Genomic DNA, 12554 nt, shown 5'->3' with positions numbered 1-12554 from the left:
CCAGGTAGAAAGTGCAGAGCGGTGTCAATCAAACACCTCTACCTGCTTCCTGGTGCCTAAGAGCGGAGTGGAGTGGCAGGGACTGGATGCCCCAGGACCTCGTAATCCATTGGGAGGTACAGGAGCGCCCCCCCCAGGCATTTTGGGCGCAGTACCCAAATAGCATGGCCAGCGTGCCATGCAAAGCGTGGGAAGCAAAAGGTCCCTGCCTTGCATGGCTTATTGCCCATGCCCAAGTGGGTTACTACACCCAAGTGGAAAACCTATTTCCTCATAACACAGCCAACCCAGGATCTCTCCATCAGCTGAATGATTGTTCACCTGGGCAGCTTTTTACACCAGTATGCAGATGATACCCAGATATACTGTGGTCTCCCTGCCTTACAAGAAATGAAGCATGATATGATGGGTTATTTATAACGCGCTTAATACCCAAAGGTTTCTAAGCGGAGACCTGGGGCTCGATCCTGTGGTGGTTCGTGTCGTCGTGCTTCCAACGCGAGCACGTTGCCCCTGCGCTATCCTCACGAGACACATCCCAAATGCACTGTAGGGTAGATAAGAGTATTCATGTAAAGGCATGTTTTGAACATGTAAAAAGTAGAATTCCGTTTATGGCAGTGAAATCTGGTCCCTGCCTACTCCATCTAGGCTTTGAAAGATATCTGTTCATTGAATAAGGTAAGTTGGGTTATCTTATTTCAGAATATGTTATACCACTGTCTGATGCCATTTGCAGGGTCCCTTAATGCTCTTGTGGATCTGTAAAAGAGGGGGAGATGTTGATTACTGGGACGAGAGGGCAGATGGTGCTATGAGCATTGCTAGGGAGAATCTAGATGCAATGTGTATGCTCCAGTTGACACCACGCAACTTTGTGAGTGAGTTGCCCAAAGTAGGGACCTATATTAGAGACACTCACATGCTAAAGCCCACCCCCCACCCGCGAGGCCGCACTCAAGGCCCAGGTGGAGGAGGAGTTGGTGGAGGGGGCACAACTGGACCCCTCTGAGCAGGGGAATTATATACCAAGCGTGTTGGAGGTTTATGATGTCCCCCACCCCCCAACCGCCATTCCCCCCGTGAGGTTGCTTTTTAGGCCCACGTGGAGGAGGAATTGTCTGAGGGGGGTACAAGTGGGACATTTTACAGATTGCCATACCTTAGGGCTAAACCCCCCTTCCGCCATAATATCGAACACACATACATATCATGCCAGATGTAATCGATCAAGGAAGTTCATTCCTAAAGAAAATTCGGGCTCACAGGAGGATAACAATATTGTAATACCTCCGCCCTGCACCTTGACATTTATGCTGCTAAATACCAGGTCGCTTCTTAAACATGCGATTGAACTATCTATGGATATTGAAGAACGTAATCTGGATATTTGGGTCCTCGCTGAGACCTGGAGTCATGAAACTGCAGGTCCAGCATTGGCACCGGCATTACCGGAAGGATATTGTATGATAAGGCAGGACAGAGTAGACAGTAGAGGGGGGGGGGAGGAGTAGCCCTTATTATGAAATCAGAGTTGAAAACCTGGGAAAGCATGATTGGGGTCATACCTGGAGTAGAACTTTTATTGGGAAAAGTTGGCATTAGTGCCATATCTACACTCAGTATTCTGTTACTTTACAGGGATCTGACTCAAGTATCCAACTTCCTGATACAACTGAGCAACTATCTCTATCTATCCTTAAATCCTTCTCTAAGGTGATTTTAATCTCTGGCTGGGCAGTGACATGGATGCCACTGCAGGGGCTATGGAGACTGATTTGGATTCATTGGGTTTTATCCCACTTTATTAGAGAACCCACACACATTAAAGGAATAGTGTACTCAAAGTCGTTTTGGTCTTAAAACATGGGCAATAATAAAAAAATACAATAAACATCTTTTTATTCAAAGTTCCTAGGTAAATTTTTACACAAATCATGTTTAAACCCCTTTAAAATCAAGCACTAGGAGGCGTCCATTTTGTGAAAAGGACGAGCCTCCTGTGCTTGAGTTAATCTCTGCCCTTGCTGCACTAATGAAGGAGAAGCCGCCTGCTGCTAGCTTTTATTACATCAGCGGCTTTTGCTTCATTAGTGAGACACGGTGAACAGAGAATGCAAGCAGGAAGGCTGCTGCCTGGTAAGTGCTTATTTTTATTTACTTTTTATTTTACTTTCTTTTTGAGTCTCCCGGGCTCCTCCGAGCCTGGGGAGCCTGGGAGACTCAAAACGAAAGTACCTGCAGACTGCAGAGGCTTTCGTTTGGAGTCTCCCAGGCTCCCCCGGCTCGGAGGAGCCCGGGAGACTCAAAACGAAAGCCTGTGCAGTCATAGATACAACTGTGTTGTATTTATGAATGCAGTGGTTTTCTTTCTAAGTTTCCCGGGCTCCTATGGCCTGGAGGAGCCCGGGAAACTTAGAAGAAAACCACTGCAATTATAAATACAATCGTGTTGTATTTATGACTGCAGCAGCGTTCGTTTTGAGTCTCCTGGGCTCCCCTGTTTCGGAGGAGCCCGGGAGACTCAAAACAAAAGTAAAATAAAAAGTAAATACAAATAAGCACTTACCAGGCAGCAGCCTTCCTGTCTGCATTCTCTGCTCTCCACGTCTCACTAATGAAGCAAAAGTCGCTGCTGTTATAAAAGCTACCAGCAGGCGGCTTCTGCTTTATTAGTGCTGTAACGGCAGAGATGAATTCAAGCCCAGGAGGCTCGTCCATTTCACAAAATGGATGCCTCCTAGTGCTTGATTTTAAAGGGGTTTAAACATGATTTGTGTAACATTTTACATAGGAACTTTGAATAAAAAGATGTTTATTGTATATTTTTTATTATTGCCCATGTTTTAAGACCAAATGATTTTGAGCGCACTATTCCTTTAAGGGACACACCCTGGATTGGGTCTCTACCCATAACCTCCACCTACTAGACAGTGAGGTCAAACCTTGTCCCTGGTCAGATCATATCTGCATATATTTTCAGATCTGTATAAATTATTTTACAAAAAGATTGACTTAGTCTAAGTTCTCTTTATGAACCAGAAGCCATAAGAAACTGACTTTAGAGAACCTTAGTTCATGGGCCACGACCCTGAACACAGAAATTGGCAATATAGAAAGCTTAGAGGGAATTACCAATACCCTTGTGAATTCATTAAGTGCAGCCACAGAGAGGTTAGCACCAGTTAAGGTAAAATACCAACCAAAATGCACAAGTAATGCTTACTTTAATAACAACCTCACAGAGCTCAAGGCTATAAAAATGACGTTGTTTCATGCCTGGCGACAGTGTCGAGACTCACCTAGTCTGGTCGCCTATAAAAAAAGCTCCTACTAATTATAAATTGGCTATGATTACAGCCAAAAAGGAGTCACTGAATGTCAGAAGAGTGAATGATACGTCAGACAGCAAGGCACTCTTCAAAATATTAGAAGAGCAAGAACATACTGAGGTTCCCACCCAAGACCCTATTCTTAAAAATGACACTTGGTGTACAAATATCCAGGAATCTATGTTGAATAAACTAGAGCGGATTAAAGATTCTGTCAAAGAGAAAAAATTATCTCAGAGTAAAAAAGATTTGGAAGCCAATGTTCATACTCCACCCAACAAGGATAAGGAGCTTCAGACGTTTAACTTCTCGCCGGAACGAGAAGCAGAACTTGCTAAAATGATTGCTCAATTAAAAATCACTAGCTTTAAGGCGGACCCCTGTTCTGCAATCATGATCAAGAAGTGTTCACCCAAACTGATTCCTGTGCTCACGAAATTTGTTAATGCCTCCTTTGGCCAAAATAGTGTTCCAGATTGTGATGCTGGAAATGAATCGGAGGGACAGGGCCTCCGAATCCTTGTCCTTTACTGCTTTTGTCGTGTTTTCCGTGCAGCAGTTCATGTGGGACTCCTGGCGGTGCAGCTCTATCTCTTTTGGTTTGGTGAACAGACCCATGGGATACCCTTATGGCACCCATGGGTAGGGGGGCAACCCTGTGCCCCTAGTGTATGTTTTTGGGCACCTGTGTGTGACCCACAGAGCAGGGTACGGGCTGATGGCAGCTCCATGCTGAAATGCCTGGTGCCGTGAGCGTCCCCCATTTTGGGATGCCCAGGCCCTGTCCTTTGGAATCGGTAGATTCCAGATGTAGATAAAATGGCCCCTATGGCCTCTTGCCTTCCATCACCTGTTAACTTGATCTTCCCGAAGACCCGGGAAGCCCTGTCTCTGTCCCTTCCCCCTGATTGGCTGTTGGGTGGATGTTCCATATATGGTAGTGTGGGGAAGTGCCGACCAGACTGGCTGGAGTCTTCTCAACGACCGTATGTTGTGGGTACGCCTGTGGGTGGGACCTGGGTGAATGGAGTGTGTGACGAATATGCATTCTATGTTGTGGCTGTCTAGTATCTGGTGTTTGACACAATGGTTGAGACAGCCCTGCCCAAAACCGGTATGAATGCAGCTTGGAGTGTTGAATGGCTCGGTACTTGTCCCAATACACATAACTTGTTGTGAGTGTCTGGAGAGAAGTGAATGGCCTGAATGCCCCGTGTGCCTGATTGGCTGCCTGCCTGCATGAATGACCGTAGTCGTGATTGGATGCTTGAGTGTGACCCAGCGGAATGAATGGTAGATCAACAGTATATCTGGGGACCTCTCACTGCTAGGAATCATGTTCAGAAGCTGAAGTCCACTACGACGAGTAACTGAAGCTTGATCTTGAAACCCTGCTGGACGAGAAGAATTGCTGTTACTCTCCTTCGCAATCAGAAAGCTGCTGTGCTTCAAGAACTGACCCAGAGAGCACCTGGTAAGGCGCCCTCTTCCCGAGCTATGAGGGACCATCGTGCACAGCGGATCTTTGCCTAAGCTCCCTGGTAGACAGACCTTCGACAGGCTGCCGACCCGATACGGGGATTCCTGCAGAACTCCAAGGAGGAGCGCCCGGACTGTTGTCCGCCACTGTCAACGACCGCCGTCGCCGACTGGAGCCGCCGTGCTCCCATTGCCTAAGTATTTAATTGATCCAAGGACGCTCTCTTCTGCATCATCGCTGCTGTAGCCTGCTGGAGAAGGCCTAAACATCGACGCGCCGAGGAGCATCCCCCGGTGGATTTCTGCCACCCAAAGACCACAGAGACGCCGATGACTCGACGCCCTTGCTGGGCCACAGTTCTTCAACTCTTTGCAGTCCAGAACTATCAACACAGAAATGCCCCGCACGCCTCTTCCTAGCAGGACGTTTACGCTTTCCCGTCAACGAGCACGGCTAGGAACGACGCAGCCACTTCACCGTCGTAGCTTGACCTGTTCTCTGTCGGACGTTCGACGACCCGTGACTCCTGCCTGAAAGGGAGGACACTCAAGAAGGGCCGTCGATTCCCGATGCGGAACGCTACAACGCCAAGATACTTTGGGGTTGCAGAACTATTGGAAAGTCTAGTGTGAACAATATATACAGGATGCCCAGGTGGGGGGGATCTCCACACAGAACTGTGTCTAGGTAATGGGGCCAGTATTCTGCCAATTGCTCAACCATCTTGATTTCCTTCCTCTCTCCACTGCTGGTTTCCTCTTTATTCTGATCTGTGTGTCATTCTGACCGTATGCACTTTAATGAGATCTAATAACGTTAGTGGTACCACTTTAGAAACTGTACATATTTACCATTGATGATTTTCAGAGTACAAAGTGAGTTATCGTGATATTGTATATACCTTTGAACATTAATTATATAAAGACTGTGTTGTAACCGATACAGTGTGTGGGCATTCCTTTGTGGGTGCTTGGGGGCTACACTGTACTTAGGAACCAGCTCGCATCACCTCCTGAGACGTTAGGCCTTGATTGCTCGACCACGTACCAATAATAGAGAATCTTAGCAGGGGTCCTCTGTGCCTCTCCTCTACCATATAGAGAGCAGAAGTACAGACACCCCCCTCCGGTCTTTACACAGATGACATACAAAATGCCTGGATCACTCCCCTATTAAAAAAATCGAATCTCTGTCCCTTGACGTCTTCTAATTGTAGATCTATTACTAACGCCACTTTTTTGTTGAAAATCCTAGAGAGGGTAGCGTATAATCATATCTCACTTTTTTTAAACAACAACCCGATCATTCATAAATATCAATCTGGATTTCACCAAAACGATGGGACAGAGACTGCCCTCTTAGCGTTACAATCTCATCTGCATCAAGGCGTGGACAGAGGTCAATCAGCTTCACTTATGATCCTAGACCTTTCGGCAGCCTTCCATCTGGTGGACCATTCTATTCTGTCCACCACGTTAAATGAAATTGCTAATTTTTCAACTCAGGCTATCCAATGGATCACCTCATTCCTGAGCAGCAGACAGGTGAGAGTGGCGAGCGAATTTGCAGAGGCAAAACCAACTCTGTTGCTGTATGGGGTCCCGCAAGGAGCCTGCGTCTCCCCACGGTTCTATTATATTTTCATGATCCCGTTCTTCTATATGTTAGAACAAAAAAGGATTGTTTTTGCCAACTACGCTGAGGACACGCAATGTGTCATTCCTATCTCAGGCTCACATTGTGTATATGAAATACACATCAATAAAGAATATCAAAAGATCCAAAATTGGGTGGTGGAGAATGGCTTGGCAATGAACAGTGACAAAACAGAACTTATGATTGTTAGCTCGGATATTAAAATTGAGAAACTAGGTCTGATGTACAATAATTTCAACATAGATAACTTCATTATTGAGCTGAAGAATAAGGTGAAGACATTAGGTATTTTTCCTGGATAAGAACCTAAACATGAAGGCTCAGGTGAATAGTCTAGTTTCTTCTTCCTCTTACTTTATCAAATTGTTCGGACATCTCCGCCCTCTGATCTCCGAAAAACACTCAGACACTCTAGCCAGAGCCATTATTGGCTCCAAATCGGATTATTGTTGTAGTCTTTTAGGTGGCATCACCCAAACAGATCTTCCCCGACTCCAGGTCATTCTGAATGGGGCAGTGAGGGTCGTTAAAGGACTTAACTGCAGGGACGACGTGTCGGAGGCAAGACAGAGCCTACTTTGGCTGCCTATACAGGCCATGGTGCGCTTTAGGTTGCTACTTATAACCCAGAAATGTCTTTTGGGCCAGATGCCATCCTATCTAATGGAAGCTATTCTAAAAAGAACTAGCATCCGGTCTTTGAGGTCTGACAATACAAATCTTTTAAAAACGATCTGATGCAACACTAATAAAGCACGTAATGGAGCATTCAGCTTAGCAGCCCGACTAGCATGGAATACCTTTACGCCAGCATTTAGAAATGTAGTCTCTACGGAGGATTTCAAGAAGAAATTGAAGACTTTTCTTTTCTCCTAGATTTACCTAAGTCAACCTAACCCCATTTCAGTGCAAATCAAATCCTCTAGGCTGTGTATCTGTGGTGTCGTATTTTGTTTCTTTGTCTGCGCCCTTAAGCCTTCTGGTACCAGGAGCCCGTTACAAATTCATAAACAAACAGAAACGATGTGTGGTATCCATTCGGAGGTAAGCCTTTGTGTCCCTGCTGCGTGTTGGCATTTGTCTGGACTGTGATATACAAGATTGTTAAAGAGATGATTAAAGAAAGGTGAGCTGTAGCATTCTGATATTTGATATCTCATTGTCGGGAGCATTCAATTGCTGCATGTGTATGCCTAGTTGGTATGCGTTTCTAGTTTTGTAGCATAGGAATCAGAGCATGTTAGCAAGAGGAACAATCAGTTTAGAACATGATGTGCATCTTGAGCTACAACTCGGAGTGGTGGCGCACTTTGGGAAGGTAACTGTTAAGTCCTGAGGCAGCCTGCAGTTGGCCAATACCTATAGCAGTGGACCGCGTGAAGTGCCTGGTCCTTAATGGCAGTGGTAAATGAGGAGAAGATGTACGATTGTGGGTAGAAAGTCAACAGTGAAGTAAAATTGCTCCAAAGGTCAATCATAGCAATTATTTTGACAAATCCAGTTAAATCATTGGGCTTGATCCTGGAACCTGGCACATGTTTAATCATGCTGATTCCATTGTGAAGTCAGCCAACTTCTATCTCGATGTAGTGCTATTTATCCTACAAGTGGACTTCAGAAACAGGGCTGAGATTTTGGATACCCTGACTTGGAGCATTATTATAAAGGGTTTCTGTTGTAAAAGGCTGCATATTATTTTTCATTGGGGAATGTATTGGAACCCTTTTGGATACTAATTGAAAGATGTAAACTGAATGGTTTTCGGTTGAATGCCATTACTTCCATGGGCAAATTACCTGGGAGGGATAGCAAGCTACCGACTATTATTGTGACTCGGGAGATTTTACTTTGGTGGTTGAATATTTTTGGAATGTGCATCTCCATTATGGAGCTTCTCTTTGGCTTGATCCCAGTTTGCAACTTGCCAATAAACCATTATGCTGGAGAAGTTGGATTTCAAAGGGTATTTTGTGTATCAGGGATGTGTTACTGGATGCTCAAATATTGTCATTTGAGGAGTTGCAAAGGAAGTTCCATTTAGCCAGGAGGGAAATCAGTAGATGTGTGTCATTGAAAGCGCTATTGAGTGAGAGGTTGGCAATGTTTGCGAGGCCGTTGGAAGAGGTGTCGCCGGGTAGTAAGGTTCTTATGTTGTCACCACGTATGGTGAGCACTTATATTAACTTGATGCCAATATGTTCCGCGGTTACCAATTCTGGGAAGTAGGTGCTGGAGGGGTGGACACAGGAATTGGAATGTGATATCACAGAGAAGGAGTGGGAAAATATGTGGAGTGTGGGGTATAGGAGTAAACTAGATCTTAGGCTGCGATTAATTCACTTAAAAATATTGCGACATCTGTATTGGACTCCGTTCAGAATGTGTTCATTAGGGCTAACTGATAATAATTTGTGTTGGGGTTGTGGGAGGGAGAAAGGGACTCTGATTCATGCGTTGTGGTACTGTTCTCGGGTATTGAACCTCTGGGTGGAAATCTTGGATAGGTTGGATATGATTTCGTCCATAAAAATTCCCAGGATGCCTATACAGGTATTGCTTTTATCAGGAAAGGGACGATGCACGGTTGCTCGTAGATATGGGCAGTGGATTGATAAGGTGCTTGTGATTGCGGTGAAGCAGGTGTCAATGGTGTGGAAGACAAGGAAAAAGTGGAGAATTGGATGAATGATATCTTAGTTTTATCAGACTTTGAGCAGGTGATGTTTGTGAGACAGGGTAGAGAAGATAGATATCTAGCTCTTTGGACACCATTTAATGATTTGTATGGGGGTTGTGTATCTGGGGATTAGTTGTTTTTCTTTTTGAAAAGGACCCAATGGACTGGTAATGTCCGTGAGTTTTGATTGAGGATTCCTCATTCTTCTTGTTGTTTTGTTCAGTCTGTGAAGCGTCTTTGTGTTTTTTGTGGTGTTCTGTGTTAGAATTTCTGTACAATGAGTTCTTCTAGGTATTTTTGCATAGGAAGGAGCAAATGTTGTTTTAGTTATTTGGAATATGGTGATGCTTCTTCATGCCTTGCATTGCTTTTTGTTTATTTGCCTATGTAATGCAGTGTAATGTCTTATGTATTCTGGTTAATTTATTTGGTAATATGTTGTTTAGTAACCTAAAGTTCTTGAAAATACATATATTAAAAAAAACAGAAACAGGGCTGGTCTTGTCCTGGGTAGACTCAACAAGTGCAGTGTTTGCATGTCTTGTGAGACCCCTACATGCACACTTATTTCATGAGGAGACCAGACTTTATCAAGAGTGAGAAGGTTTTTCAATATCTGCCAGCCCTCGGAGCTCAGCAATGGCTTTCTCTGAAAACACACTTATTTTCAAGTTAAAATGTGTAATGCTTGGAACAGATCATTTCAACATCCCCTTTTATCTAGCAGGCATGGTGGGAATATCAGGGGGGCTGCTGTCCAGCTGCATTGAAGCCACGCCAATGCTAGAAACACTGACATTTCAGAAGAAAACAATCAGTGGGCTTATTAATTGGTGCTTTGTATGGCACCGAATGCAACACAGGTTGCAACAGAATGTTAAACTAAAAATATTAAAAGGTAGGTGATTGTAGTTGAGGATTCCAAGTGTCATGATAAATGGAATCAAAAACTATTTCCCTAAAGCAAACCGATACTGAAAAACACCACAGATTCTTTTAAATGTGGTGCATGTTATTCATTTGAATGGGATAATATTATGCCAGAAATGAATGAGAGATGTAGCGATACCACGCAAGCTGTTTTATATTGTCACACACTCACCAGGAACATTTATGTAGCAAGCCCGAAAAGAATAGGTTTGTTATCAAGATTAAATGCAACAACAGAAGATTAAAAAAGACCCTTGCATCAAGAATTAGCCCGATCCAACTTTTCACGCTAGCTAAGCAAGGGAATGAATGGCCAGTGTTGCAGAAATATTGCTATCAGAGAATATGTAAAGGATTGAGCAAGGTATTCTGTAAGAAGAAAAGAACACTGCCATGTTTTTCGAAATGTGCACAATTCTGACACATTGAGCGCAGTGTCGAGGGCTCCACAGTTTCAAAGATATTTTGATGTAAATCATGTATTTTACTACTGTCAGACTATTTTACGAAGCCATGATGTCTCATTGAACTGATTCAAACTAATATATCACCTATGCACTTGACTGAAAGGTCATATATGTGTGTCATTTGAAAAAGATGTGTATCCATTTCTGTCCTATAGTATTTTGACTTCAAGTTGACTGGAGTTTCACCTCAGAGTGGTCCCAACCTTTGGAAAACTCCTAGGAAAAGGAGAATGTGAGAAAAATACTCTGAAAGGTTTAAGAATTAAACCAAAATCGTAGCCCGTAAGAAGATTATTATCCGTTGGCCTGAACCAGTTCGCTTTATGGGGAGCTTCAAAAGCAAATTAATCCATTCCAAATGACCCTTTTGAGCCCTGCATGGCAATAAAACCCAACCATATGCAGGGCTCTGTGTACAGAGACTACAAGGTTTCTGTTATTCACTCATATCCATCACTATCAGAAACCACCCATGAGGACTTGTAACTGTGCTGGAGCACTGACGCCCCCAAGTGGGAATACAGAGCAGGGCATTTATGTGCCATTCTTAGGTCAAGTCAAATAAGTCTCTATAGTTCACCATTGATTTTACAATTACAAAAGAAATGAAAACAACTTGTAAAAGGTAGACTTGTGGCACCAAGTGCATTGGGAAGATCAGACATTCCCCTTTAATTTCACACCACATATACATTTTCAACATTATGGAAATTAATAAAAACTAGGTACCTTGATAACTCCATAAATAAACATCCCATCGGTTTGTGGCACATGTCTAAGCGTGCGTCTTGGGTAGGAGATCATACAAATTCATATGTTAGGAGTGTGTCATATTTCAGCATTGAATTAGGAAGGAAGAACAGATTTTGCATCCATGAAAATTGAGAGCACATCGGCCCCCGCCATTTTTCAGGTCAGAAGGATACACATCATAACCATCCAATGGAGACTGAAAGTTATATTCCATGGCAGTGTCTGATTATTAAACCAGCCAATAGAAAGACTGGCCCCATTAGGAAGATGTGACGTGTGAAAATGTGGCACATTGTTTAATGTTAAACAGAGAGGACAGGAGGACAGACCCTGACAGACAGACGCATTGGATTATGAAGCGTTTGTCCAATTGTAGTGGAGCTGAGCTGGGAATATCTGGGAAAGAGGAGCCTTGTCCAGGAGGGAGATTGACACGGATGGTAGCTGATTTCACCTGTGCCTAGGAAGACCAGAGCCCTAACCGGGGCCGGTCCCATGATTAAAAAGAATTTTTTAAAAGGGAGGACGAGAATCCCTCGAAAGGGACTAGATTTGCCTGTTAGCTAATCTATGATAAATCGCAGGAGTGGGTGGTTTAGAGGTGCCAACATGGGGCACTAGTTTTCAATAGAAAGCAGAAACAGTTCAATCTAAATTACAAGTTTGTTTCTTACTTTAGTTAAGTGCCAAGTGAGATTTTATTCCAAGAAAACCAATTGCATTTCTGTATTGTGCGCAGTGTAACACTGACTACATTTCGGCACAGATAAAGTGCAGTTTCTGTAATTAAGTCCTATTAAAAATTGTAATGAGAGATGGAGCGATACCGCTCAAGCTGTTTTAGGTTTTCACTGGCCTAGTCGACAACCCAGACTATGAACCAATCCGGAAGCTTCATAGCCTGACAAATAAGCTTGGCCTGTGGAAACATTAGATATGTTATTAAGATACTGGGAACGAGAAGGGAGATTAGTATGTCACTTACTAGCCCCTAGAAAAGGATGCTAGTGTGAATCCTGTAAATGTGCAAAGTTGAAGCAGATGAGCCTTCACCCCTGTTTAATACAATTCTGAAATGCATTCTTTTGTGTGGGGGGGGGGAACTAGTATTCAGTGGGCTCTTTATTGATATCGCTGTTCCAACACAAACCTGCAGAGGTCTCATCCAATCATGGGCGTAATTTTAGGGGGGGATAGGGCTGTTTGCCCCCCCCCCAACTTTCATGGCACAACATTCTGTTCCCATTCATTCGGCTGGG

The 12554-nt window shown here is 43.9% G+C and overlaps 1 protein-coding gene across 1 annotated transcript in view; it reads right to left on the bottom strand.

Moving 5' to 3' along the window:
• LRP8 (LDL receptor related protein 8) overlaps positions 1-12554 on the bottom strand; it is a 1426130-nt gene that overhangs the window by 78066 nt on the left and 1335510 nt on the right. The gene's annotated exons all lie outside the window — the stretch shown is intronic.

The sequence above is a fragment of the Ambystoma mexicanum genome, chromosome 1q (genome assembly GCF_040938575.1).
Source record: "Ambystoma mexicanum isolate Mex_15411 chromosome 1q, UKY_AmexF1_1, whole genome shotgun sequence".
Classification (NCBI taxonomy): Eukaryota; Metazoa; Chordata; class Amphibia; order Caudata; family Ambystomatidae; genus Ambystoma; species Ambystoma mexicanum.
Note: the sequence above shows the minus strand (reverse complement) of the source record. Positions and strands in the feature narration are given on the sequence as shown.